This window comes from Ambystoma mexicanum, chromosome 3p (genome assembly GCF_040938575.1).
Source record: "Ambystoma mexicanum isolate Mex_15411 chromosome 3p, UKY_AmexF1_1, whole genome shotgun sequence".
Taxonomy (NCBI): Eukaryota; Metazoa; Chordata; class Amphibia; order Caudata; family Ambystomatidae; genus Ambystoma; species Ambystoma mexicanum.
This window is the reverse complement of record NC_090925.1, coordinates 758,340,950-758,366,280: the sequence shown is the minus strand read 5'-3', so window position 1 is coordinate 758,366,280 and position 25,331 is coordinate 758,340,950.

Below are 25,331 nucleotides of genomic sequence, written 5' to 3'. Positions count from 1 at the left end.
GCAGGTGTGGTCTTGGATCCTGCAACAATCACCATTTCACGGTCATGTGCGGACACATACTCTACAAGTGCATTCAGTTCGGCCTCATTGAAGCTGGGCTTCCTTGACGGGCCGGACTGTGTAGCTGTGTCTGGGGCATGAGCCTCTACTGGACGAGCACTCTTCCTCTTCCGCTTGGAAGGTGGTGGGGATCCTGAGTGTCCTATGCCGCTCTGGACACTAGGGGCAGGAGCGTGGGATTGCACACTCAGCATGGGAGTTGGTGCAGGCATTAGCTCAAGTGTGATGGTGTCAGGGGGAATGTCAGCATGATGGACTTGGACCGACACTGTCCTGGATGGGTGTGTGAGAGGTGGGGTGGATGGAGCCGCAGCTGCCCCTGCAGCCTCCCCAGCCTGCCTACGCGGGGCAGCAGATGACCTAGCTGCCCCTGATCCACGTGGCCTGATGACACCAACGTTCACCGGCGCACGTGGCCTAGACCTGCTGACCTGGAAGTCAGCCATGGAGTCACCCTGTGCCAGGTCTGGTTCCACAGTGGGCTGGTCCAACAAGGGCTGAGCATGGATGGTGTCAGCCACGTTAACCTCAACCGGGGGGGCATGGGTGTCCCTGACTGCTCCTCCACACATGGGGGGCTAGGGGCACCCTGCAAGTCACGGCCACGTCCCCTACTGGATCCACCACGGCCACCACTTGGGGCTCGGCCACCTTTGCCACCCTTACGGCTTGGTCGCCTCCCAGCCATGACACTGATGTTATTGTGCGTATGGGAGTCGATGTGAACTATTGTCCTGGGCAATTGGGGGTCAAAGGGGTTGGGTACCAGATGGTAATCGTACCCTAGTGCTCTAGCAAGGCTGTATGTCACCCCTGGGGAAAGATGACGGGTCACGCAACGCACAGGCACCCCAAAAAAGCAAAGTAAGGTGCACGCAACCCCTCCTAGACCACGTACGTGGAAAAATAAACCTGCACTACGCTGTGGCACCCAGAAACACAAGAATGAACGTATGGGTGTCACACGCAGCCTAGAATGACCTCTGAAGGGGTACGCGACACACGGGGCAAGCACAGATGTTAAATACGTGCGCGACTCACCGTCTGCCAGGAACAAAAGCGTGAAAAATATGCGCGTGTGCGCGTTGGCAACACCCCCGCCAAAAGAAGAATTGTACGCTGTCTGAAGAGACAGGACAACAGTAGAAGGGAACGCTGTTTGAGGAAACAGGCCCAGGAAAAAGAGGAAAAGAGAAAAAGCTGTCATAGGTAACAGGGAGTACGAACTGGAAACGCTGTGAAGTAAATCGCGTGTGAAACGACAAGAAGTACAGAATTCAACCACTCACTCTACACGAAAAGCACGTACAAGGAAATGGTGTTCTACACGTACCTTTTATACACACGTCACAGACGCGCATACGCGATGAGGACATTTCCACCAATTTACGCGCTTTGGCACTCGGACGTGTATCTCTTAATTTTTACACGCGCCATTCTCTACGGCCATGCGCGTGACGTCACAGCTGTGCATGGTGGCCTTTGGGCCAATGAAATCGCATATGCGAGCACACGTGGTAAAACTGCACGTCCGAGTGTCATCGCGTGTAATCGGAGGGAAGTGAGCGTACACGCGATTGGCCTGGGTACGTGTATTTCTGGGGTGCGCAGGAAGTTCCACACGTGATTGGTGGAAATCCACTTGTGCTCTGTCATCACGTGTAATGAGGGAAACACCCGTGCGCGTCACGTCACAGACGCGCTTACGCGCTAAGGGCCTTTGGTCCAATGAAATCGCATATGCGTGCTGATGTGCATACACGCTAAGGGCCTTTCCTCGATTCACACGCAGACGTGCAGGATTTTCACGTGCCAAATCACTCCGTATCAAGCTGGCCACGCGTAAGCACACGGAAGACCACGCTCCTGCCCAGAAGGCCGAATTACTGCCCCCCAGAGCGCCGAGCACGCTCCCACCTGCCATCTGCTGCTGCCTGACTGCCTGCTGCCCACGTGCCCTGCCATTTGCTGCCTGCACATCAGTCAGGGGTGCTGTTGCTGTGACCACGCCTGCTGGAACTGAAGACTCCCGACTCGGATTCCATCGCTCCACAGCCCAGCCCCAGGACCCAGTTGCCCACCCACTCCTGCCTCTGGGGTTGTCATGTCGGGCACTGCAACATCTGGAACCACTGACAACCCCCAGCCAGAGAGGCAGGGGGCACCAGCTTCAGTGCCACCGAAGTTGGTGTCCTGGTGGAGCAAGTCCTGGGGCAGTATGATGCCCTCTACGGAAGTGTGCGCGCCGACAAGGAAGGACGGACTCGGATCTGGACGGACATCGTGACTGCCATCAACGCGGAGGGGGTGGCAGTCTGCGACTTCCAACATGTCAAGAAGCGCTGGGAGGACTTCAGGTCCAGGACCCTGAACAAGGCCCGGCGCCTCTTACAGGCAGCGGATGCTAAGGGGCGCCGGGGCCACTTGTCTGAAGATCAGATGAGGGTCCTGGAACGCATATCCCCAGCGCTCCACGTCCAGGTCCTTGAGAGGTAGACCCGTCTGGAGTCGAGCGGTAAGTGTACATGCATCATGATTGTAAGCTGTGCGTGTGGTGATGTGCCAGTAGTGTGCCAGTTGCACATCTGTTTGTATGGGGCCGAGTATGGGTGGGGGTGTACAGGGATGTGTGAGACATGGATGGTGCTTGTGTGTGTAGGCTTGCATGCCAAATGCAGTTGTGTGGGCACACATGTTTGGATGAATGTGTATGTAAGTGGGCATGTTCGTGATGTCACGCATGCATGTTGTTTTCAGCTGCATGTATCAGCACTGTGTACATGTGCATGTGTGTGTATTTGACAAGGGTGCAACAGTGATGCAACATGGATGCATGTGACAGCGGGATGTGGAAGCCTGATTGGCAGATGTGTCATGGATGCCCATCGGAACACTGCGACAGTTGGCTGAGGTGTATACATGCATGCAAGTGTGGTGGTGTGCGTGCATGTGTAGTGCACTCTCTGTGTTGCATGTGATGTCTGGCTCACCTTTGCCTGCTCATGCTGTTGTATGTGTATGGATGGTGCTGGCAGTTGGGATGTGGCTGTGGTATGGCTCATTTGTGCAAGTTGAAATGACATGTGTGTTGCCGATTGTGATTCCATGTCTGAGGTTTGCCAATGCCACTCATGTGCAACTGTCATGTGTGTATGTGTCCATTGTACAGTGCCCTGATGCCTATGTTTAATTTCTCCCTGTCTGCAGCGTCAACTGATGAAGAGGACGGAGAAGGTGCTGTGGAGCACAGCGGCGGGGATCGCACCGCCAGCCGGAGACGCAAGGCCCGGCTCCCCTCCCAGGTTGTGATCTTGTCGGGGAGTGAGGAGTCCGGTGCCGCATCCCAGGCCGCAGCTGCCGGGGGGAGGTCCAAGAGGCGGAGGTCGGAGTTGGACTCCTCGGCAGCAGAAGGGGCAGCTGGGACCCCACAGGGCCCAACGGAGGAAGATGGCACGGAGTCATCCAGGTTGGTGGGGGGTTTGGTGGAGGAGGAGGCCGTGCAAGCAACAGAGACGGGGTCTGGTGGTGGGGATTCCACTGGTGCTAGTGGTGCAGTGCAGGACCAGGGACAGGAGGCAGCACAGGTCGCCGCGGAGGTGCCTGTGTGCAATCCTGTCCCTGATCCTGTCACTGCATCATCTTGCACCAGCAGGGATGCCTACGTCCAGACCCGTTTTAAGGCAGGGGATGAGCTCACGACAACTGGCCTTCCTCTGCCTGCGGACGTGGCTATCCGGGTCCGGGTTGAGCCTGTCCTGACTGGTGTGGCGTTGCATCAACGGGCCATGCGAGGTGACCTGCAGTCTTTTCATGAGGAGACTGCACGTCATCTCGAATGGCTCGTTGACCGCGTCGGCCTACTGGGACAGGTCACCCAGGCTGGATTCCTCCGTTTGATGGGGCTTGCTCAGACCCCCTCCTCAACTGAACCCCCTATGCGCCAGTCGTCCTCCGTGCCATCTTCCCACCCATCAGTCACCTGGGTGCCCTGTGGAGCTGCCTCTGACGGTGCGGCCAGGCTGGTGGAGGAGGCATCCCTGCCACAGTCGGGAGTCGGACGCCCAGCAGGGGTGGCCACATCAACGACTGCACCCCAGCCAGCGGAGGATGTGCAGGCAGCAGGAGGCAGTGCACGGGCAGAGGCACAGCAGCAGCAGCAACGTGGTGGGAGACATGAAGGCTTGGGGCCTTCAACATCGGAGGGGCAGGCATCGGCCGGAGGGCAGGAGGACCCAGGACAGAGAGTGTCTTCCGTGTGGCAGTGGTTGGGCCACGCCATAGATGCGGAGCGGCAGCGGGCGGAAGAGGCACGGCTCACGATGGTCAGGGCGGAGAACTCCATGCGGAGGGCCCTGAGGCGGGCTGAGTGCCTCGAGGCAATCCGCAGGGGGTTGGAGGTGGACACGTCGACGGCCCTGCGGACCCTCGGGCCATGGAGGAGGACCGCCTCCGGGACATTGAGCAGGAGTTTGATGATGCCCTGGCCCGGGACATCCAAAAGTGAGCCATCAGACTAGCCCGCTGCCCTTGTACATAGTTATGTAGTTAGTGTTAGGTTTCCTTTGTTTTTGAATTTTTTTTGGACCTTTTGGACAATGGGCCACATTTTTGTATATAGTTTTTTTTTATTAGTTAGTGTTGTTAGATAGGTTTCATTTCTTTTGTTGGGATAATGGACCCTGGCTTGTTCATCTGTACATAGTTCACTGTTGGATTTTCTTTTTCTTTTACAATTTACCCATGGAGCAATGGCTTTCAATTATAATTTTCCATTGGATTTTCTTTTGTGGACTGTGACTTTGGACACCATTCCTTTGGATTATGATTTTTGGTTTTGCTTTTTTTCACGGACATGCTTCTTTTCATTTTTTTACATTCCCATTTCTGTTTGTTTATTTTTGAATCAATTTATGTTTCCTTTAATACATATTTTTTTTTATCAAACTTCAATGTGTATTATCATCTCATTGGTTTCATGCATATCATGATATGGGTTTTGAGATTCACTGACACCCATTGGGTGTATGTGAGGGACATGTGTTTGTTTCCAAACTTGCAATTGGTGTTCTATCATGTTATTGCCATTTCTAAGTGGGTGGATGCAATACTCGGGTGGGTGTTTTGCATTTGGAGGCTGACCATAGGGACCAGGGATCTAGATTGTGATGACATGTTGGCTGGGGAACATGAGTTGGGGCCTGCTGGCAGGTGCCCCACAGTGCTGGGGGGTGGGGGCGCAGGGGAACATGAGTTGGACATGAGTGGGGGTCTGCTGGCAGGTGCCCCACAGTGCTGGGGGGTGGGGGTGCAGGGGAACATGAATTGGACATGAGTGGGGGCCTGCTGGCAGGTACCCCACAGTGCTGGGGGGTGGGGGTGCAGGGGAACATGAGTTGGACATGAGTGGGGGCCTGCTGGCAGGTGCCCCACAGTGCTGGGGGGTGGCGGTGGTGGTAGACATGGGTGGGGGCCTGGTGGAGGCTGCCCCTGCACTGCTGGGGGGTGGCGGTGGTGGTAGACATGAGTGGGGGCCTGGTGGAGGCTGCCCCTGGTGGCTGGGGGGTGGGGGTGATAGGGGACATGAGTGGGGGCCTGGTGGAGGCTGCCCCTGCACTGCTGGGGGGTGGCGGTGGTGGTAGACATGAGTGGGGGCCTGGTGGAGGCTGCCCCTGGTGGCTGGGGGGTGGGGGTGATAGGGGACATGAGTGGGGGCCTGGTGGAGGCTGCCCCTGGTGTCTGGGGGGTGGGGTGATGGGAGACATGAGTGGGGGCCTGGTGGAGGCTGCCCCTGCACTGCTGGGGGGTGGCGGTGGTGGTAGACATGAGTGGGGGCCTGGTGGAGGCTGCCCCTGGTGGCTGGGGGGTGGGGGTGATAGGGGACATGAGTGGGGGCCTGGTGGAGGCTGCCCCTGGTGTCTGGGGGGTGAGGGTGATGGGAGACATGAGTGGGGGCCTGGTGGAGGCTGCCCCTGCACTGCTGGGGGGTGGCGGTGGTGGTAGACATGGGTGGGGGCCTGGTGGAGGCTGCCCCTGGTGGCTGGGGGGTGGGGGTGATGGGAGACATGAGTTGGACATGAGTGGGGGCCTGGTGGAGGCTGCCCCTGCACTGCTGGGGGGTGGCGGTGGTGGTAGACATGGGTGGGGGCCTGGTGGAGGCTGCCCCTGCACTGCTGGGGGGTGGCGGTGGTGGTAGACATGAGTGGGGGCCTGGTGGAGGCTGCCCCTGGTGGCTGGGGGGTGGGGGTGATAGGGGACATGAGTGGGGGCCTGGTGGATGCTGCCCCTGGTGGCTGGGGGGTGGAGGTGCAGGGAGACATGAGTTGGACATGAGTGGGGGCCTGGTGGAGGCTGCCCCTGCACTGCTGGGGGATGGGGGTGATGGGAGACATGGGTGGGGGCCTGGTGGAAGCTGCCCCTGGTGGCTGGGGGTCCAGGGGGACATGCGTTGGTGGGCAGTAGTGCAAGGTGACATGTGGGTTGGCTGGGGGGCATGGCCATGGTGGATGAGGTGCCTGCAGGGCATGTGCAGGGTAGGCCCCTGTGGTGTGGGCCACCTGCAGGGGCCGTGGAGGGTGTAGAGGGAACACCTGGGAGGACCCACACGTGCAATTCACGTGTGGTGCTCCCCGCGCACCCCTGTAATACACGTACCCTGATGGAATCGCGTGTGATACTTCCCGTGCACTCCTGGAATACACGTACCCTGCTGTTTTTGCATGTGATACTTCCCGCGCACCCCTGGAATACACGTACCCTGATGGGATCGCGTGTGATACTTCCCGCGCACCCCTGAAATACACGTACCCTGCTGTTTTTGCGTGTGATACTTCCCGCGCACCCCTGAAATACACGTACCCTGCTGTTTTGCGTGTGATGCTTCCCGCGCACCCCTGGAATACACGTACCCTGATGGAATCGCGTGTGATACTTCCCACGCACCCCTGAGATACACGTACCCTGCTGCTTTTGCGTGTGATACTTCCCGTGCACCCCTGGAATACACGTACCCTGCTGTTTTTGCGTGTGATACTTCCCGCGCACCCCTGGAATACACGTACCCTGATGGGATCGCGTGTGATACTTCCCGCGCACCCCTGAGATACACGTACCCTGCTGCTTTTGCGTGTTATACTTCCCGCGCACCCCTGAAATACACGTACCCTGCTGCTTTTGCGTGTGATACTTCCCGCGCACCCCTGAAATACACGTACCCTGCTGCTTTTGCGTGTGATACTTCCTGCGCACCCCTGGAATACACGTACCCTGCTGCTTTTGCGTGTGTTACTTCCCACGCACCCCTGATGCACACGTACACAGGACAATCGCATGTGGAACTTCCCGCGAACCACTGAAATACACGTTCCCCACTTGGCGTTTTCTGTTTGCAAGCCATGTGAACTGGTCCAGGGTTGGCGCAGCCCTTTGCGATTATTCAGGGATTTTGAAGGCTTTTCCTTGCGCGAGGGCGTTCTTGGGGGCGTAACTGGCGCTGCTGCAGGGTCGCTGCGCCACGCTGTGCCACGGCTGGTTTTGGATGCGAAAATCCATGAATACGCTGTGCGCGGAAATCGATTTTAGCGCACGCGGCTGGCACAGTCATTCGCACGGGCACGCTGTGCGCCAGTCGCGTGCGCCACTTTTGTGCGAATTTCTATGAATGACCCTGTCAACTACACCACAAACTAAATAGAATCGATCAATACATAACTTCATTTCCAATCGTTTTGTTAAAATGACGTCAGTTGACCTTCTTTCGTAATATAAATCAATACATTGCATAGTTACAAGCTTACAAAATGACAGTGGTACAGTCTTAGAATGTGCTAAAAAATGTTACAAACTCTATAAAACCTTTAGAAATAAATTAAAATTGTTAACGTATGGCTAGTTTAATAACAATATCTAGTTTTATATAGCACTACAAACCCACAGGTATCTAAGCGCTGAACGACATTGATATTATTATCTCAATGCGTGCTACTCAACTTATCAACCTCAGACAGATGAAAGGCTGAGTTGGCCCTGCCGCCAGGATTCAAACCTGTATTAGCAGGTTGCGCACAGACGTCAGAACGAGTGCTCATCTCGCTGTGTTATCTGTCCAGCTCTTCTTAAGACTGAGAGCCTCATTCCTACTGCCTCCAACAGTTCCATGTGTTTCTACTGCGAATTTGTTTACTTCTGCTTTGTCGCCTTATTTTCAATACAGTGCAGCTGAAACATATGCGGAGGGCAGCCTTGCAGCCCACCGTTAATACCTCATCCACACCCCACCCCTAAAAACCAATAACCGCTTCCCCAAACCTACTAGCTGTACTTTTTAATGTATATATTGTGGGTGGATTTCGTTCCAACGAATATTCTGCAATGAAATCACCAGAGACCACTAAGGCAGGGAGTGCCCGGGTATTGCTTGCACTGCACCAGTGGCATTATGCCTAGGGCGCATGGCTCATGGGTCTGTTACATGAATTCATTGCTGCTATTTGCACGTGACTACCACAGCATACAATTGCGCAACTCTGGTGATATTGCCCCTAAGCCGACGTGGACATGCTCCATCAATAATTCATTACGTTTTAATTTCGTATGTTTCATCTAACTATTTGGCCAGTTTTAGGGTTGTCTACACAGATCTAAACTACCATGCACCGTTAATAACAGTGTTGCAAATTGTTTTCCTGGTTTAGATTGGCAGGCTCGTCCGCGTTCTCCCACGGCGAAGGCTACTGGAGACCATTGAATTCGGAGACCATTAGATTCGGAGACAGGGAAGAACTTCCAGGTTTTAATGAAAAGGTCACAGAGATATTCTCTTCTTTATCTGATGAACTACATCTTAATTTCTATTCACCAGTTTTATTCTCGACATTTACTATGATAAATTAACAACCTATTTGCCAATTAGCAAAGTAACGCCTCTTACGTACGTTCAGAACACAAACATATATATATCTTTTTTTGTCAACTCGTTTTATTGGGATTTTGCAAAAACATGTGGTTAACAAACGTGTTTCCAGCAGATTGAGGCCTAGGTTGGGCATTTAAAGATATTCATGTCGATTTTGCCTGTAACACATTTCCCTCACCACCTGTCCTTCTCTCACCTCCAGGTTTGCACTGGATCCAATGTTCATAACATCCTGATTTATTCTATTCCATCCTCCCACCCTAAACAGACACACAAGTACATGGTCTTAAAACAGTTTATGTTGGAACCAGGTCACGTCAGTAAGTTTCTAGCTGTCCGTATCTGGCATAGCAATATAGCAGAATTGTTCAACATTTTCTACAATCCCAACGGTCAACTTAAGAGACAAAATAGGTACTTGCACGCATTCTAGCATAGATCTGGTCACAAGGGGTGCCCATGCCTTCTCTACAAGGTTCCTGGTGATGATTCGTCAAGTATGCACGCCTAGTAGTTCACTCAGGCGATCACCGATTTCTATTTTCCCTTGCCGTTTAGGGACGGAGCACTCCATCGAGCAAAGTTTGGTGAGTAGGGGTAGCCACGCCTGTTTGGTGGGGGCTTTCTCTGCCTTCCAGTGGATGATCAGATGTTTGCGAGCTAAGAAAAGCACTATATGTACTAGTTTTCTGTATGCCAGTCATTACATTCGAAGCTAACTAGCATGGGGCCAGGATCGAGTTCAGCTGTGGCTCTATGGTCTCTGGTGGTGACGTTATGGATTACTAATAGACAGGAGGGCAAATTCTACAAGGTTAACAGGGTATTGCCCTTAGTAGATTACGTTCAAACAATAAGTAGGCAACACACATCTGTGTTATAAGCTATTAGTAGCCAAATGAGTCCCAGGAGAGGTCCAGTTGGCAAAACCAACACCTGTGGTAGGGACAACAGTTTAAGCTAATATTTAGCTAAAATAGAAACAAGGCTGTGGTATAAGACAGAAGGATAGAACAAAGAAGACACTATCCCTGCCTAATGTGCACTCTCAGCTAGGTTGCGGTGTTACAACGCCTGTCTAATAGTGACAGAATAAGAGTCAAATTACCAACTTCTATAGTATGTAAAACATTCATCCTTGTAAGTCCTATACCACTCTTTTCCAGATGTATTTAAATTGAAAGAGACTGCAAGTAAAAGAAAAAGCGCACCAGGGAAGGTAAAGAGGATATATATTCCTTTTTAAACACTCATGTGGCATCTAATGGGGTAAACGATCCTTTAATAACCCATAGATTGTCACGCTGACCCTGGGTTGCTACGGTTAAAATGACACAAATACAAGGGAAAAGGATAAGTTCCTTTCCCTAAAACACAAATACAAAACAGTCACCACTTCCCATCCAGAACTCGTTTTTACTAAAGGGGGGTAGGACAATGTAAAAAGGTTTGCTCAAGCTATCAAAAATAGGCTAATTGACGCCTTTTTAGATGTAGCAAACACCGTCGACCGGTTTCAGTGGCATAACTTTGATAAAGCCACATTCATCAGGACAGTCTAAGCCTCCTCAAAGCTGGTATATTTCGTAATTCGGAGACCAGTTTATGAGAAACAAAAATACGGTAGATGGAGTTGTACTTTACCACCTTGCCGTAGGTGTCATAGGACTGGAACAGTCTGGGAGGGAGCCTGTGGGATCAAAACAAAGTAAAGCACAGTCACTAAACGGCTGCTAAATTCCATGCATTGGATTATGAATCAACACATCAATACGTGTCATTCATCTATGCAATCAGAGACCGTTAGAACACCCTTTCATCTTTCAATCATAGTGTGTAACCCTCAATCTCCTCAATATGTAACATTCATGGCATCTGTATCCAGAATATAGGATACGGCATTCTACATGCTAGGCATTAATTCAAATGTTCTTTGGAAAATGGAGATCATTCATTTACAAGTCTCAAAAATGCACTCACCCTGTATTTGCTTCCCTTTAGAGTTGAAAAAAAGGGGATATGCCTCAAAAGGGGGCACAACTTGACTGACCAGTCCCCATGCTGCTGATCTGTGGGTGAATGCAGAAGTATAAGAATGTTTAGGGCACTAGATTGCAATTGTGCCGCTGCCCACCACAAAACTGATTTTCGTACCAATGGTGAGTTGGTACTTCTAATGGATTTAGGCAGGTATGGAAGAAAACAACAAAGGGAGCAAAAGATGGCTAACTCCTGAAAGGGGCGAGTTCTCTATATTCAATTGGACGCTTTCACGTTAAAGCAGGTGAAAACATTGTTGTTATTCCAAGCGCAATAAGTCCCCAAAAAACTTACTAGCATGCACCTTTCTAGGTGTGTAGAATATTCCAGCTAATGCACCCAATGTGAGCGCGACCACAGCCGTGTTGCGCTCGCTGGTTTTTAAAAGAGAAAGAAAGGCGAGGTTTCATTTCCGTAACACGTGACATGCTCGCGCATGTCACTTGGGCGTGTCTCGTTGTACACGCGATCGGTCCGGGAGTCAGGCAGACTACACGGGACCAGGCCAGGCTAGGGAGGTTCATTCCCCTGTCACGTGACATGCCATGGCATGTCACGTGTACACGCCTGTGTGTACAGGCTATGGACCCGAAAGTCAGGCAGAAATGCTGGGACTCAGTCAGGCACAGCACACTGTGACACACCGGCAGCAATGTCAACAGGGCACACTTGAATTCGAGGTGCCAATCTTAGGTGAAAAATCAACAATAGGTAACCAGCGTATGTTACTGTCTGTTGGATAGCTATGTTAATTTTATCAGATAACTGCTTGAAAACAGGGGCGGCTCATTACGACCTAATCAGACATGAAAATATATTCATGTATGATGTGTCTCTTAATGGCCCACCCTTTACTAGGTGATATCACCACCCCCCGGTAGACCAATTGTTGCTGGGATCGAATCCATCTTGGAACCACTCTCCCAATTTGTAGACTTCTTCTTGAGGCCACTAATTCCTAAAATGCGATCATACACCATGGATACCATGAGTATTCTGAATACGCTCCAGGGTGTGACATTTGATCCAACCACTCAATTCTTGGTAACGTTGGACATAGACGCTCTTTATACCAACATCCCTCAGGCAGCAACTCTTGAGATAGTGGAAAAGGTTCTTAGAGACCTAGTAACTCCCCCAGAGGTTCCTATTGAGCTCATAGTACAACTAGCGGAGCTTGCACTTACTATGAATTTCTTTCTCTATAAAGAGTATTTCTATGAACAATGCTCAGGCACCGCTATGGGCGCTACTTTTGCCCCGTCTCTGGCAAATATATATGTTGCTGAATTCGAGGAGACTCAAATATACCAGCCATCTAATCCTTTCAGGACACAGGTCACCTTATGGACGCGGTATATCGACGATGTTCTGGCCATCTTTACAGGAACAGAACTAAGATTCAAAGAATTCCTGACGTGGCTCAACTCAAGAGATAGATATCTCAAATTCACACACTGCATTTCGAAAAAAATCATTCATTTTCTTGATGTAGAAATTACACTGAAATCGGGCTATCTGGTCACCACAGTCTTTCGAAAACCTACTGATCGGAACTCCCTATTAGACTACACCAGCTTCCATCCGAGGAGTCTTCGCGAAAACTTACCTTTTGGCCAGTTTTTGCGATATAGGCGTAATTGTTCAACCACACAGGAGTACGATTCATAGGCACATGGACTCACAGACTGCCTATTAGAACGCGGATATCCCAAGAAAACTGTGAGAACAGCAAGGAAACGTGCAAGAAATATCCCCCGGGATATAACCTTGCAACAAAAATACGACCAGTATCGAAAAAACCATTACAGCAGTCTTCAGTTATTCAAACAAAATTAACCTTATCAAAAGGGAAATCATCAAATTGTGGCCAATACTTAATGTAGGGCCAGTTACTTTGCCACTACCACGGTTCACTATGAAAAAAAGAAAAAGTTTGAGGGACACTCTGATACATTCGTATACACTAGCATTGGAGGCCACCGGGCAGACAACCTTGTGGAAGAATACAGCTCCACAGGGACATACACCATGTGGTCAGTGTAATGTGTGCACACTTACCAAACGCAGCAAAACTTTAGATCTAGGCCTCAAGACACCGTGGAAACAAATTGCTTTGACTAACTGTAACACATCCAATGTAATTTATATGATAAAGTGCCCCTGTGATAAAAGATATATTGGCATGACTACAAGGCCAATTAAGAAACGTATTCAAGAGCACTTATCATGCATTAGGACTCACCGGGAAAATGCACCAATGGTTGATCACTTCACCAGGCTGAACCACCAGGCCACTGAAATCGAGTGGACAATCATAGAAAAAGTAAAATGCCCAAGAAGAGGAGGGGACATGATCCACCTCCTCTTGAAACGTGAACAAAAATGGGTGTTCCGCTTGAACACTGACAAGGTTGGTTTGAATGAAAGTATACCCTGGCATTCCTTGGCCATGATCACCTAAGCCATCCCCTGGCCCTATAAATCAAGTATCTCCAGGGGCTATTTGTGTTTGATTGAGTAATGGTTACATGTACCTTCTGATCCTAGGTGGATGCTACATAATTCACATGATATAGACAGATAAGCACTAGTAGTGATCCAAACCATCCTCTCTTCCTTTACTAGTAAAGGGTGGGCCATTAAGAGACACATCATACATGAATATATTTTCATGTCTGATTAGGTCGTAATGAGCCGTCCCTGTTTTCGAGCTGTTATGTGATAAAATTAATATAGCTATCCAACAGACAGTAACATACACTGGTTGCCTATTGTTGATTTTTCACCTAAGATTGTGCCCTGTTGACATTACTGCCGGTGTGTCACAGTGTGCTGTGCCTGACTGAGTCCCAGCAGTTCTGCCTGACTTTCGGGCCGACGGTCTGTACACACAGGCGTGTACACGTGACATGCCACGGCATGTCACGTGACAGGGGAATGAACCTCCCTAGCCTGACCTGGTCCCGTGTAGTCTGCCTGACTGCCGGGCCGATCACGCGTACAACGAGACGCGCCCACGTGACATGCTCGAGCATGTCACGTGTTACGGAAATGAAACCTCGCCTTTCTTTCTCTTTTAAAAACCAGTGAGCGCAACACGGCTGTGGTCGCGCTCACATTGGGAGCATTAGCTGGAATATACTACACACCTAGGAAGGTGCATGCTAGTAAGTTTTTTGGGGACTTATTGGGCTTGGAATAACAACAATGTTTTCACCTGCTTTAATGTGAAAGCGTCCAATTGAATATAGAGAACTCGCCCCTTTCAGGAGTTAGCCACCTTTTGCTCCCTTTGTTGTTTTCTTCCATACCTGCCTAAATCCATTAGAAGTACCACCTCACCATTGGTACTAAGATCAGTTTTGTGGTGGACAGCGGCACAATTGCAAGCTAGTGCCCTAAACATTCTTATACTTCTGCATTCACCCACAGATCAGCAGCATGGGGACTGGTCAGTCAAGTTGTGCCCCCTTTTGAGGCATATCCCCTTTTTTTTATTCTAAAGGGAAGCAAATACAGGGTGAGTGCATTATTGATACTTGTAAATGAATGATCTTCATTTACCAAAGACCATTTGAATTAATACCTAGCATGTAGAATGCTGTATCCTATATTCTGGGTACAGATGCCATGAATGTTACATATCGAGGAGATTGACAGTTACACACTATGATTGAAAGATGAAGGGGTGTTCTAACAGTCTCTGATTGCATAGATGAATGACACGTATTGATGTGTCGATTCATAATCCAATGCATGGAACTTAGCAGCCGTTTAGTGACTGTGGTTTACTTTGTTTTGATCCCACAGGCTCCCTCCCAGACTGTTCCAGTCCTATGACACCTACGGCAAGGTGGTAAAGTACAAATCCATCTACCGTATTTTTGTTTCTCATAAACTGGTCTCCGAATTACGAAATATACCAGTTTTGAGGAAGCTTAGACTGTCCTGATGAATGTGGCTTTATCAAAGTTATGCCACTGAAACCGGTCGACAGTGTTTGCTACATCCAAAAAGGCACCAATTAGCCTATTTTTGATAGCTTGAGCAAACCTTTTTACATTCTCCCACCCCCCTTTAGTAAAAACGAGTTTTGGATGGGAAGTGGTGACTGTTTTGTCTTTGTGTTTTAGGGAAAGGAACTTATCCTTTTCCCTTGTATTTGTGTCATTTTAACCGTAGCAACCCAGGGTCAGCGTGACAATCTAAGGGTTATTAAAGGATCGTTTACCCCATTAGATGCCACACGAGTGTTTAAAAGGGAATATATATCCTCTTTACCTTCCTTGGTGCGCTTTTTCTTTTACTTGTAGTCTCTTCCAATTTAAATACATCTGGAAGAGAGTGGTATAGGACTTACAAGGCTGAATGTTTTACATACTATAGAAGTTGGAAATTTGACTCTTATTCTGTCACTATTAGACAGGCGTTGTAACACCGCAACCTAGTTGAGAGTGCACATTAGGCAGGGATAGTGTCTTCTTTGTTCTATCCTTCTGTCTTCTGCCACAGCCTTGTTTCTATTTTAGCTAGATATTAGCTTAAACTGTTGTCCCTACCACAGGTTTTGGTTTTGCCAACTGGACCTCTCCTGGGTCTCATTTGGCTGCTAATACTTTATAACACAGATGTGTGTTGCCTACTTATTGTGTGAACGACGTTATGGATTATTCTACAATATGCCCTGATCTGTGGGCATATCCACAGGATGTGGCCCATTGTGCCAATTGCTCCACATTGTTGCCAGCAAGCCGGTGATTGTTTGAGGCCCATCCTATAGAGTTTACTGGGTGTGTAGTATAGCCTCTGGATCAATTTGAATTGTATTTCCCTACTACAAATGTTATGTGATATTCTGAGTATATTATGATAGAATTTGTATATGTCCCCCAGGTCAATAGGTATGTTTAGATCATTGGACCACTGTGTTGCGAGTATTTGGTTGCATTGGAGGTTATTCGGGGTACAGATGGCGTAGAATGATCAGAGTCGTGGGAATTCAGTAACATTTTGTTCCAGCACCTATTGTCGGGTTACAATGTAATGATTGTCTGGTTGTATTCGAGCAGATTGTCGCGATTATGATGTGGTAATGAAGCCATTTGTTGTGGCGTAATCGTAGTATTTGGCTTGCTTCGTGGAAGCTGATAGGTGTATCCCCGTCACAGATGTCCATCACCCTGATCCCAGGCCAGTAAGTGTTCTGACTTTGGTGCAATACCTGGTCCAGGCGCATTGAGAGAAGTGCACAGAGACTGATCCACGCCGGGCCACCCGTGCAACTGAACCCATGTGTGACCTCCTCTCGTGCCATTGCAATAGCCTTGGACCTATAAGTGGATGTGTCTTGATATGGTTAGGGAGTTTATTCCAAGATATAGCAAGGTCTTCTGTCTGGGTAAGTGGTGCCAATAGGGACAACTCTACAGATCTCCAGCTGGAGTTGTCGGTCGTGTTGAGCCAGCGTTTAGCCCAGCAAATCTGGCCAGATTGGTATTATGTCTGCCAGGAGGGTACTGAGAGACTGCCATGATTCTTAGTGGACTGTAGGACCTCCAGCCATAGCCTTGCTTTTTTCCCCCGCCATATACATTTGGTTAGATGCTTGTCCATGTCTGCGTACATGTGCTGTGACAGAGCGCAGGGGAGCATCATTGCCAGATATATAAGTTTGGGTAGGGAGTTCATCTTGAATGCTTTGATACGGCCCATGAGAGATAAGGGGAGTGTGTTCCATCTAGTCAGATCGTTATATATCTTTATAATGGTGGGCAGGTAGTTTCCTTCCATGATTTCGTGGATAGTCAGGGATATATGTATCGCAAGATATTTGATAGATTGCAGTTGGAGGCAGAATGGGGAAACCCCTCCCGGGTCCCATGGGATGTCGGGTCTGAGTGGGAGGATCTCTGATTTAGTCCAGGTAACTATGTAGCCTGTCATGGGTCTGTAGTTTTGGAGAATTTGGCATAGTCGTGGGATTGATATTAGCGGTCTGCTAATATATATAAGGAGGTCGTCCGCATGTAGGGAGACTCTGCGTTCTTCTTCTCCTGTGTCACCCTGGTCCAGTCTGGGTCTGTGCAGAGTTATTCTGCTAATGGCTCGACTGAGAGTACATACAGAAGGGGGGATAAAGGGCATAGCTGTCCAGTGCCAGATACAAATTAAAAAGGTCTGAGGCTATGCCGTTTGTAGTCACTGTGGCCGTAGGGTTGGTATATAGCAGCCGTATGAGCCCTATAAGAGTTGGTAGAAAGCCATATACTGTAAGCGCCCAGAACATGAAGTTCCATCAGAGCTTGTCCAGTGCTTTCTTGGCGTCTATTGTTAGTATTCGTTTGTCTGTGTCTTGTCACCCCGCTAATATGTATAATAGGCACCTCATGTTCTCCACTGAGCGTCTGGAGTAAATAAAGTCTGTCTGGTTTTATGTATTAATTGTGGGAGAGCCTTCTCTATTCTCTGTGCTATACATTTGGCCAAGATTTTGGCATCTGTATTGAGGAGTGATATTGACTGGTAGGATCCGCAGTACTCCAGTTCACGGCCCTTCTTATGAAAGACAATTATGTTGGCCGTTATCATCGACCTAGGGAGTTGGCCATCCGAGTGTGCTTTGGCATATATCGCTTCTAGTAATGGTGTGAGGTGGTCCACCATTGCTTTGCAAAGGTCAATGTGTAGTCTGTCCGATCCGGCTGCTTTGCCTGCCGATAGAGAGCCTATGGCCTGGGTTATCTTTGCGGCGATGAGTGGCTTCCCTATTTCGGTCTTTTTGGAGGCATTTATTGTTTGCAATCAGAGGTTTGTGAGGAATTTGTCTATTTGGTATGCTGGTATCGGGTATGGGCTACAAACATATTTTTGATGAAATCATCCAGCCGAGGAAGAGAGTTAAGACGTGAGTTACGGTTAGTGACTAACAAAGGGTTCTCAGATTCATATATAATAAGACAACGGAACTATCTTAGGCAACCATATAAAAATTGCCTACAGAATATGTTGAGTCAAATATGGCAACATTATCTACATAAAATCAAGTAATCTTTAGAGCTTGAATGATAAAGAACTGGTGAATCAACCTTACTATCAAGTTAACTCAATTTCAGAAATAAAATGGGTTGATTTTTTTCAAAATTATATGATTCATTCCCCTCGTCTCACCTGAATTTATTGGATAGAAATTCCAAATGGGCATTGGATTTTGATTAGTGCGATATTGACTATCTTATTAAAAAAATCTAAAAACGGAAGGACTGCCGGCCGGGTGGTCTATCTAACTATTCCTTTAAAGGTGCTCCTGATATTTGGTCAAATGTATTATTTAGTCCGCTCAAAATAATTATGGAATTGTGTTGCTTGCCCGCCTCCTGGTCCACTTTGTGACTATTTATAAGAAGGAAGACAGCTTGGACTCTAGTAATTATCATCCTATAACCATTTTGGATACTGGCAATAAACTCTTTGCTTCAATCTTACTTAAACATCTAAAAACCTGGGCCATTGAACAGGACAGGGTTCTGAAATATGAAGCTGGTTTTAGATGTGGCTTGGGGACTGCAGTTGAAAGTGAGAAGTCCCCAAAAATGCACTTAATTCTCCCAATAAGAGTCAAACAGGACACATCCCTGGAGGGAATGAGATCAAGACCAAGTGCTGGTTATATCAAAAATCTTTTATCTAAAATAGGGCAAGCAGAATCTACTCTGCTCACGCCGAGAGCCCTCTGCAGAAAACATGTTACAAATCACTTTTATACAGCTTTTGCGTCATCGAAGAGAGGGGAGGCCTAAGGGGCACATGAACACTTGGGATTGGTCACTAGGGACAGGCACGTATAGGTGCTATAGGGTTGACGTGCTGTGGTTTGGCAGGATCATGTGGTGCTGTGATGACGCTCCTCAGGTCAACCGGTCAGCTGGGATCATCGGACTGGCATGCGGTGTTGGCAACTTTTGCAGTGTTACACATTCAATAAGACACTTGACGTTTGCCCTTGTGGCCACACATTCCCATTATTCCAATATTACACTTCATCTTGTCCAGCAGCCTCTAAGGCCTGTGAATCTTGACACCAAAGCAAAGACATTTCTGTGCAGGTTAACTACCGTTGGGCATAGGTCATAGTGTATCTCTTAAGCTTAGTGTTAGATCGGTTACTGGGCAGTCCACAGTGTTAGAATAATACGAAATATATTGTTCAAGGGCCTAAGACTATGAGATCACGGTGTGGTCTGGAATGTCCATCTGGTACAACAAAGAGGGCTCTAAATTTAAGGCCTAAATTACACATTAAAAGAATAGGTCACGAAAGGCACATACCACAATAGTCATAAGTCTTATTCTGGGGGTTAAAGGCTGGTTGTTTCAACATTATTGAATCTCTGCTAATCTGCTTTGGCACTATGAAGGGTGGAGGAGAATCGAAACACCTTTGCGGTGCAGTTCTGCATTACACGGGGAGACAGGACCTCCTGAAGCGGTTTTTTACATAAAGGCTTTTTACACTTAGCCTCTTACATTCTGATTATAATAGTCTAAAACATGTCATCATTTCTACTTGGCTGAATATTCTTATTGTTACAAAACTCATAATGATAATTCGTGTGTGCCCAAGTTATCTTCCATACTAAATTAAACTGTTCATTATCAGATTCTATACATGCATGCCCTAATGCATATTATCAGGATAAAATCATACTGATTATGGCTTTTGATTGCTAAATTGGTATTACAGAATACCATGCATATATTTACATTGAACTCAGAAACGAGGTAGCTTTGTGCTGGCATGTACAGTGTTATGTTTTGTTATTGCAATCCATTTCTATTAAACTTCATACTACACGTTAATACACGTCACACTTATATAACTGGAATCTAACGTTAGTGCTTCTGATTACACATATATTATACAACGCACTAATATGCTTATTGTTCTACTGCAGTTCTTTCATTATTCTGCATGCAATGGAAACAGTTCATGAGCAACATATTCTGATTGCGTGCAGAAAGACACTTTGGTTTTCTTATATTAAGGCGCAACCAAACAAAACATACTTGAGGGTCGCTCCTAGCTATTTGACCATGTTCAAAGGATATGGGGGTGGCATTCTTTATGGCCTGGGTCTGCATGGCGGGGGCAGGTTTATAGAGATGAACGACTTTCTGTTGCTAGTCCTTGAGCTGGGCCGCGGCAGGGTCAATGAGGTAAGAAGGAAGACAGAAGATACAGTGTGAAGTTTGTTGCATTCGCATGGCCAGTCTCCCATGAGAACCGGACGGCTGCAGAGATGACAGAGGTGAGGAGGTGAGGGGTGTAGCTTGTTCTCTGTGCGCGCCTTGCGGGGAGAGCGGCAGGCCTGCGGTCTAATTTCATGGCTGGTGTATGGGAGGATAGGTCCAAGGCACCCACCCCTCCCCTACAGCCCCCCCCCTTGTGGAGTCCGTGGCTCGCCAGGGGTCCCCCCCGCCACCAGGGCCCAGGTGGCGGGTGAACCACTGGCTGAAAACATTGACCAAACATGCTGTATTAAGCTAGGCCCTGGAAACCATTTTGTGAAATCAAAATGGCATGAGCCCTGTGCGCCGCAGCGTGGCCCCCACCCTTGGAGAGTCTCACTTGTCCCCGCGGCCGCAGCTCCCTGGCAGATCCGCTGAGAGCCCGTTCACACGAACAGACGGACATGAGCTAGTGCTAGATGCAAACACTGTAACATTCACCTTCCGCAGTCTATCACTGTCCTCAGTATGACCCGCCCAGCAGGGCCGGGGTGGAAAAGAACTGTAAAATGGTCCCCCAACAAAAGTAGAGACCCCAAATACTAATATGCAAACTGCCTGTGATGAAACTTTTCTCTCCAGGACCTTTTTGATTAAAACATGTAACCTCCAGGAAGATGGCAGAATGTGTGTTTATATGGCATTCTGGTTGAAGTACCCACATCCCCGTAGCTATGCGCAAATGGTAAAAGTGTCCCGGGGTTTTCATGTTATATGTTTCGCTGAGAAGAATGCACCCCAAGGTCCTATGCCATAACTGAACTAATGCTGCTAGAGTGCAAAGGAAGACAAATTCAACCACAATGGGAGTTCATGTAAATTGTGCACGAAAATGAACAATATGTATTTGAATGTCCAAGCTCACCATGTGTCACTGCCATCAGTCTCATTGGCCAGTTGTGCCTGCGTGCTCCACCAACCTTACTACTACCTCGCTTACCGTGCATGTATAGAAATGTAACAATATGTTGTGGATGTTAAATGCTTAACATATAGTTATCAATTCCAAAATGGGTATAGGTAACGCATTTGATATGGCCATGTAAAGGCACTAACAATGTAGAAAACATAAGCTTTGAAAAGACTCAATGAGTATTGTACATTATATGAATGTTTATGCCTCTTCCACATAATCTGCAACGCACAAGGAAAATACCATTGTGGGCATATCCAAGGCCATTCCCCCTTCCTCCCCATTGAAGCCTGCCAGACGGAAAGCAGAGGCCTGTGCTGCTCTGCTTCACCTCCCCCAATTCGGCTGGAGCCGCTTCAAACATTCACGTTCCCCCGCAGCTCCCAGGGCCGCAGCCAGCCACCTGAATTATTTACAACCCAGCAGTAAACCCCGGCCATAAACGTGGGCCAGAAGGTGCCCTTTCCTAGGCTCCACGACCCACCAGCTCACCCCAGGTTAATGGCCCCTGTAAAATTAGGACACCCGATATTATAGCAACACTGTAGGAACACACTCATAATGACTTCTAACGAGACATGATAACTTGGACAGCTCGCCCCTTGCCCTGAGACCCAACCCCGCGACCTATGATACCCGGTCAACAGGATGATGGTAACCATGTATTGATGTATTACCAAAGGACCCCACTCTAGGTGCATTCCTCTTGTGTTGCATTAACCTGTAGAATAACCTATTGGAAGATTTACCGGGGAAGATAATATTGCAATATTGAATGAATGCGGTGTGCGTGGCCTTAGGGCAGAAAGTCAAGAAAGATGTTCATCAATGACACTGGTCACGCCCGGCACAACAACACCGCCCGGGTGAGCCCAGCTGACCTGCCCGGCCCGGCCCACGTGGGTAACCAGTGACGTCCACCAACCACGGCAAACCACATCACAGCTGCACCTTTAGTTAGTCGTCGCCACCCAATCCCCACGAACATGTACCCCCTATAGTGTGTAGGATTTTATGACACATTTTGTAAATATATATGCCTGTCTTTGCTATTGTCAGACAGAGCGCTCTCGGAGTTTGCAGAGTCCTTTGCATGCCCTATTCTGACTTATATAAACTCCCATTAAGTTCACCCGCCCTTTGTCTTAGCCTTATTCCCATCTTGGGAGAGTCCATTATTGTCTCTGATTGTGGGGAGGATCGTGCTTTCTGGGGACGCTCGCCTTCAGTGGTGACCCCGACAGCGTGATAATTATTTTTCCTTAATATATATCCCTACCGTCCCCTTTGGCATGAAAATCTCCGGTCGGAAAGGGATACGCACGGTGCGCCGGCTCCGGAAGGCTGCCCGCCAACGGCGACCGGTACGCTCAGAAGTACGCACACAACAGAGAGAGGGTACGGGATCCCGGTTGAAAAATCCCCTTTGAGTACCGCTCGCCGGAACCGGGGCTGACAGTTGAGCGTACGGCAACATTGCCTGGACGGACCCAGTTCGGAGACTCTCGGTTCATGACGGGCACGTGAGTATTAAGTGCGAGCGACCATAAAGGGAGCAGGGGAGGAAAATAGGACAGGGAACGAGGTTGTTTGAAAGGGGACACTTTGGGACTACTAAGAACCACTCTAGGCTTTCTTTACTTTTTCTTTGCATATGGCCATTAGGATCAAGAGGTGAAAAGAGATAAAGAGACGGGAACCTAGCTCCGCGAGTGGGTAGAAGGAGGCGCCGCATAGTGCTATCTTGACTAGTACTGGGAATATATGAAGAAGTGAAAATAAGATAAAGGTGTCTGGTAAAAGGTAGACAGTGAATACATTAGTGACTGCTATTCTTTCTATTCTTCTCTCTGGGTTTATGGGGAAAAAACAGGGTTAGTACCACAAAAAAAAAGAAACTAAAAAAAAAAAAGATAACCTAAGTAAAAAGACAAGTTTATATCAAAAGTACAAAGTACAAGACAAATTCATATCAGATCAAGAAAGAAAGGGACAGCTAGCAAGGGAGGAAAGGGTTTTATAAATTGAGCTGTGCATGGAGTTTTGCCAATTGGTGTGTACGCTTCACATGTGTCAGAGCAAATTTGTCAAGTTGAATGTGTAAAAGTGGTAAAAAGTGCATAATCATGGTGTGGTCATGGTAAGTGTGACCAGAAGAAATTTTATGGGGAAAAGCCTGATGCAGTAAAGTGACTGTTTTTTGAATAAATGTGCTGAAGATATTGGTGGTGTACAAAGGGTGGTTTGCTTTTGTATGTGCCCCCTAAATTCTACGGACTAGAGGCTGTGTACGCCCAGTCTCACATTGCCCAGGTGGCGGAAACACACACACAGGTCCCTACAAGCAGAGATACACAAGTACGTAGATATATCTGGTGATATACCTACATATATATATATACATCTATACCGAGCAGCCACAAACCATGGGTGCAGAGACACCATTGGCCCATATTTGTAAGAATCATCCTGGGTACGCTGAGCGTATTAAGAAATATCACAATCAGTGGATTACAGAGCTAAAGGGGGAAGGGTTACCCCAAATATGGCCAGAAGGGGGATCGTTTGACAAGAGTGTCCTAGATATGGTAGCTACATGCATTTGTTTAAAATACAAAGGGAAGCAGTTACATAATAGGAGAGAAATATTAGATCTATGGAGATTGTTTGAAGAAGTACCCCCGCCCAAAAAAAGGGAGTTAGGTACTGATCTGCCATCTACCACTGACAATCCATTACTGATACCAAAAGACGACAAGGTGTTGCCAAAAGGGGAATCACCAGTAGAGCTAACTAGATTGTACCCAATACTAAATAAGCCAGTGCCCGCAGAAGGATACAGTGACCCAACATATGTACCCCCAACAACAGTCACTACGACTCGAGGGCCAACAGCACCCCCACCGTATGAGAGTCATAGAGAGCGCGACCAGGTAAGTACACCAATAGTGAACATAGAGAAACTAACAGAAGACCTAGAGCTCTCTGTAGCAAAAGACAAGCTCTCGAGGATAAAAAGCATATGTGAACAGACTGTGGCCAATGCTGCTCGGTCAGAGCTGACATCAAGAGCACAGAGTCATGATAAAACCATCGAGGAAGGGTGGAAGAAGGGGGAGATATTGTTCAGGATACAAGAAGAACCAGCTCGAATAATTGAACTGGAGGAGAGGGAGGAGCGTACTGACGATGAGATAAGGACCACAGGAGGTAGAGAGGATCTATTGTGTGATATAGAAGAGGGCTTAGAGGAAAGTGAAAGATTAAGCATGGCAATGGGAGGAGGAAGTGAGGGGTTGGATGGCGCATGTTCAGGAAGAACCATGGAAGAAGAGTGGACAGGACTACTAAGGAATAGGTTGGGGAAAATGGCGCCACTAGGAATTAATGGAATGAAGGTGAGTACAGATAAGACAGCAAAGGGGAAGTTACAACTCCCACTAATACACAGAGGAGGAGGGAGGCCGAATTACATACCCTGGGCTCAGATGGACAAGGCCAATCTGTTAAAGCTATTACCACCGCTATCAGGAGGGGCAAGCAAGTGGATATATGCATTTGAGAAACACACAGCCGGGGTGCCTCTAGCAATAGGTGATGTGAAAAGTCTGCTAGTATCAGTAGTCGGGGATCAGGCTGACAGAGTATGGGTAAAGGCTGGCTTCCCGGGAGTAACGTTAGACTGTGATCGCCATGATGGGGCCTCTTTTAACACAGTACGTGCAAGGGTGTGGGACGCATTAAGAGAGACATTCCCAGACACCCCAGATTTGCAGTCAGTCATGCAATGTACGATGAATGATGGAGAAGATGCTATGGATTACATTTTTCGGGTCCAGGAGATATGGAGAGCGGAAACGGGCACGCCCTGGTATCAGTCAACCTCATTATTTTACTTTATAATAAAGAGAGGGCTCCCTAAAGAGGTACAAAAGGCACTTGACAAAATTGCAGGTATTGAAGCGAAAGGGTGGCCCGAAATACAGAGTATAATAGTTCACCACTGTAAAAGAATAAAGGAGAGGGAAAAGGAGATAGCTCAAAAAAGATTGGCACACGAGACAAAGTTAGTACAAACAAAACTGGTGAAGGTCGCTGCAGCAGTAGCTGCGCTCCCAC